This window comes from Mya arenaria, chromosome 6 (genome assembly GCF_026914265.1).
Source record: "Mya arenaria isolate MELC-2E11 chromosome 6, ASM2691426v1".
Classification (NCBI taxonomy): domain Eukaryota; kingdom Metazoa; phylum Mollusca; class Bivalvia; order Myida; family Myidae; genus Mya; species Mya arenaria.
The window spans coordinates 18,503,991-18,510,032 of NC_069127.1; positions in this window are offsets into that span (position 1 = coordinate 18,503,991).

A 6,042-nucleotide genomic window follows, 5' to 3' on the forward strand; every position below is an offset into this window, starting at 1 on the left:
TCCAACTCACAGTGCTAATTATTCGACCCTTAAATTAGGTTATCAACCTTTCTTATCTGTCTGTATGTCCATTTATGGACGAGTGAATGATACTATTGATATAAAATAATATGTAATATCGATTTACATATAGTCAAGAAACTCTAATATAATATAATGGTTAATCAATATAAATTTAATATCAAAATAATCTCGATGTTACTATCTAAAGTTCACTTATACATCTTTGGGTCATAATTATCGAGAGCTTACTTAATATGAAAGAATGATCATTTTGATAAACGGTTTAATAGATCGAAAATACAGGGTAAAGAACATTAACGACGACATGACCGTGTTTTGAGGCACAATGCCCAATGCCAACGACAAACAACGCCAATGAACAATAAACATCGATCGCATAGGCTGTCCTAAATGTTGCGGTGACCGCCTGGAAAAGTATGTCAGCGGCTGCTGCGTCGGGGCTGCCAGTGACATGATAAAACCTTAATGTTAGACAGAGCTTAAAAATCGATGCAATATCTCGTAACTTTTTCTTAAAATTCGCACAAAGGTCAACAAAACGGATATCATGAAAATGATAATGCCTCAAAAACTTGTAATATACGTTTGCGTGGCTTTAAATGTCTAGACATACGGATTAAGAATAAAAGGTTGCTTGCTTATTAAAGACAAAGGCAATACTTTTCAATTAATTATTTTTCTTTTATAGGTGAGCCTTATCGTCGATATTAAAGTGTGGTAGTTCATCATACTTAACAAAGGATGCAATTTCGAGACCTACTATAATTTAGATGTTTGCCAAGAGCATGTGGCTACGCCTATGCCATGAAGCTGCCGAGCCCTATGATCTTGGTGTTAAACCGGTCGGCTGTAAGGTTTCTGTGACTTTAATTGCAGAAGTTCACACTATGTTATATATACACAAGACCAGAAAGGTTTACTGTCTTGTGGTTTGATTACCACGAAGCTCATTCACAGCAATCCCTGATCGACTGCAACAGATCTCAAGCCACTGCTACAGTCATTAGCGTGCGTTCCAACTGCAACCCCATTATCGTTTTGTCGATGCCAATGCTCTAAGAGTTTCGGAGCCTCTACGGCTCAGCTCCATTAGAGCTTCTCTAAACCTCGTTGACGAGTGTATTAGCTGTGCGTGTTTAATGGCCGTACGTAACGCGATGCTCCATGGACCAACACTTGCTACGACGTTGCTATGAGTTTAATTTTCAATCAGAATGCATTACTTCTAGGGTTGAAACTACCCAGATAGTAGTGTTTATTCGATCTAGCATAATGTTGTTTCTCTGCTTAGAAAGCAGACAAGGCCGTAAATATTGAACCCTCTGTCCAATCATTACTTCTCGCGTGATTAAACCTGTGTCCTTTAAATACTGCTCGCGTAGTAAATTTTCTAGTCTATGAACTTATGCAAAATATCTACAACTGGTGTTGTGCCGATGATCGATTATAATGGACATTTGATCGCAAAGGCCTACGTCGGCGACAATCGATAGTGAAATTTGAACAATCGATTATAGAAACAAGGGACGTAACCGTTTCTGACTAATTTTCTTTTTCTTGTTAATGTTAGTCAATGTTGAAATGTTAAGGTGTTACTCTGTTAAGTTATCTAGTCATATTCTTATCAAGTCAGTAAGTTACTACAGTACCTTATTACAAATTTTCTTTGTAATTTAACTGCTCAACTTGTCATGTTTTTGGTTTAAAAGTGTTTTAAAACATGTTACCGTTCACTTTAACCATGTAAGGATTTAGTTTTTTCTCAGTTTTCTGAATAATTATGTTCTTGAAAAAAAAAAAAACTTATAGAATATTCAACTGCTTCTTGTACTTGTTACTGACTGATTATTAAAAAGAAATTGATATCTTTCTTTGTGTTTATTTTACACATATATATATACAATCCTAAATGTAAGACAAAAAATAGATCCTGTTGTCTCAGGTTCTGTAATAGTAACTTGTAAACGGAATAGTTGCATTCTGAATAAATACTGTAATTTATACAAAGAAATATTCAAACAATATTGTAAGGGAACATTGGTGCTTAAAACTGGTGAATATACTGTGTTTGTCACATGCCTTTAATATGATGACCAAGGATTATTAAATAATGATTAAATCGATCAATAATCGATCATTGATCGGTTTCATAAACTTAAAAATCGATAGTATTTTTCTATCCGATTCTCAACACTATCTACAACAATCGTGGTTTTTACATCAAAACACGTAAATACAAATGAAAAACTGTCTATTTTATATTATCATAGTGCAGAAGAAACATTAATACCCTAATAAAAGTTATAAAACAACAACAACAACATTCAATTGTCACCTTAAATAATACACAAACAAACACCGCTAAATGGTTAAACCACCCAATATAGGCTACACGTGAATATTTAAAATACAGTAAACATTAATAAGTAGAACATTGCTATTCTAAAATACACCACTACAGGCAGTATGTTTCATATACCGTTGAATCGCCAATTTTCGTATTTAGTGAACGTTTCCTCCATCGCCTGCTATGGAGGTCGACACAAACTTTTGCCGAACCCATCATGGCTATAATCCTGAAGGTTACACACCACCATTGTTATTCCCTATATAATTCAATGTAAAATTATAATTTTTAGACAACATTTAAAGGCATTTCGAGCGAATGCAGGCTATGATAACCACATATATTCTTAAAGTACAAGCTTTAAATTACCTTTTAAGCCAATAAAAAAGGGGGGTCAAGTTATTCCTAAGAACAATCACTCCACTTGAAAAACAAACTCTAAAAATTGCACCGTCCGCCATGACAGATCTTCCAAAATGACCTTTCAACTATAGGGCAGCGGTTTATGCTTTAATCTCTACTCTAAATGATAACTTAAGCAAGAATAGATACTTAAGGTATAAAAGTTTCAGGAATAATGATAGTTTTGATTTACAGTGTATTGAGCATGTGAAAACATGTCTATCAATCAAAAGAACATTGTTTTTATTGAGAATTTTCCACACAACGGAAGTACATATGACGTAATGGTGACGTCATTCCTGAAAGTATAGTTCTGCAAGGATAATGCCAAACGTATTTTCCACTTCCTTTTTCTGTGAGCTAACGGAGATTTTTCGATCATCTTTATTTCAAGCGCCATTCCAAAACATTCTATCGCTATTTAGGAGCAATTCTGTTCCCGTTCCAAAAGCTTTTAATCGGCAAGTCTCATTATATTGCTGTTACAAAACTGCTTCAACGCCGCTGCCCGAGGCATCGGCAGATCAAACGGCGAGATCCCTGTGCTTGCCTTACAGTATGCAAAAGATGTATTTCCATGTCAAGCGAGTGTTTTTAAGGAAGCGTTTGTTGCCTAGAGGAGATTAAAACCTTTCACAAGCACGTCCCTAATGGCTGGCTAGGTACGAACGTGCAAATGTCGTCTTAAGGTGGCACGTTTGGAAGCTAAATTAAGGAAGTTCATCACACGTGAGTTGTTTAAACCTAATCACAAGTCTTTTTTGCAATGGCCTTAAATCGAGAAACATTACGTCTAGTCATTATCATTTTTCGTAAAGATGGTCCATGATATAGATGATAAAAGGTACGTTTAAAATTAAATATTGCAATATATAGGTAGATGCAAAAACTGCTTTAGTGTGTTTAACTCATTTGACTTAAATACATATATATTAGCTTTTATATATGTGTTTTCCAATTAATAGCTACGTGGTCACAATTTTCCCAGTTAAAACGGCGTCAAAATGTCGCTAATATTATTTTATAAGTACAACAATCAGATGTTGGGTTTTTTTGTTTGTTTTTTTCTCATATTATTAAATTCGTATGAGTAAACATAACAATGCAATACAATAGAAAACAAAATTGGCATCAATCTATATTGTGCGCGTTCCAAAGTACCTCGATTTCGTTTCGAATTATAGAATAACAATTAAAATAACTGGAGTCTTTCGTGTTCCAGTTCATAAAATACCAATTTTGTCATATAATAACGTCTTCAAAATTTTAGGAACTAATATCAAGACGTTAAAATAGCTTGAAATATTGTGTCGCCAAATTAAATTGCCAACTAATGTTGCTCTGCCATTCGAATCAACAGTGCTAGCTTCACAAAGATACAACACATGCATGCAAATAGCTCGCCTCAATAGATTTAGTTTTAGACCTATTGATTCATACAGTGTCCAGGGGCGGACCCAGGATTCGACATTAGAGGAGGCGTAACTTAGGGACGTACCCTATTTACGGTTTGTTGTTTGTTGCCGGGCTGCGGGCGCAGTCCTGGGTCCCGACAGGGACAACACAGACGAGTGCCGGTATCTGGTTAAATTCAGGTTTAAGATCGCCTAGTGATTTAATTAAGCAGTTAAACTTAATGACTTAACTCTTGGGAACCTTGATTATGTTTGCAATAATACACTTCACTAACAATCTATTTAAACTTAGATCAATAAATACAACTTAAACACTACATTCAATTAATGATTTAATTAAAAATTACGAACTACTTCAACTGATGTACCGGCATACATCCGAGGTTGTTTTCGATAAAAATGGCCGAAGAGTTCCGAATGATTTGGAAAGAGTCACTAATATTAGCCTGCTTAAAGTCTGCTGAATGCAGTAAGCAGAACATATGGAAATAAACAAGGTTAGAATGGGTCATGAAGAATGGACCGTAGAGGTCAAATATAGTTCACAATAGCAGACTGTGTTGATGTCACCAAACAAAAATATGTCATTACTGTCGCCGTGATAAAAATGTGCATGTGCATGTAGGGGTCTTAAATTTTGTGTGTGTTTTTTAGAAAAAAACGTTGAAAATGTACTTACCGAAACAAAGCTTTAAAATACAATGAAAATACGATGACAGGCCTGATACAATACACATTATATTTTATCTTCGTTTACCAATATCTCCTTTATAATAATGTATGTTACCCGCGTTTCCTAATTCCTTTATACGCTAATGTAATCCGCACTACTATATCTTTACGTCTTCTGTTTGTTCAGTAATTGATTATCATTAGAATATTAAAAATAATCAATATTACGAACACTAAAGAATTATCCTATATTTAGCATGACAATATATAGCACGAATAAATATTTAATTCAAGCAAATGCAACGGCTCAGATTCTTAATGCAATTGAAAGTATTTTATTGTAATCATCCTAATAGCAACGATTCCTTCTTTGACCAAACTGAAAAAGGAATTAAAATTCAATGGCCGACTAATACAAAGATACTAAAAAAATGTAACATTAGCCCCCCACCCCCTCCCCGAAGCAAATCATTCCAATAAATATGTTAACAATAGAAACCACAGGGGCAAACCCAGCAGCATCGACTTTGCGACCAATGTCCTTCAAACATACAAACAAATCATGCAAAACCCCAAATCATAAGTCGGAGTTCCGTTAATAATATCGGTTGCGACAATTTTCATTGCCATATCATGTAAATTCTAGTGTGATTTATATATGAGCACTGTTCTTTGTAGAGGCGTTGTACATGTTACCGCATAAAGTGGCCTGAGAGATTTATTAGGGTTTCTTGACATGACTTAAGTTGACTTGACATAATCGGCACTGTGCGAAAGAAAATCCATAATGAGTCCAAATAAACCAAATTTGATTTTAACATGCTGGGAAGCCTCCATTAACGTTGTTAATCCTTTTCTGCTGCTTTTATATTGCTGCTGATATAATAAATATTAAATACTATCGTTTGTTGTACTGCTTTTATTTCATCGATAAACATATCCCCAAAATAAGCGTTATCGAAAAGAATTTTAGGTGTTCATTTTTTTTTTCAATAAAACAAATAATAACCCATATAGCAGAAAAAGAAATACATAAACAACTACATACAGACAAATACATATATTAGCCGGCCAACAATAAACAAAATTAAGCATTATCTATGTTAATCAACCGATTTCATTTAATTAAATTTAGAGTTTTACATAGTGTGCAACTTACTGCATGTTTTTTTTTTAATATTC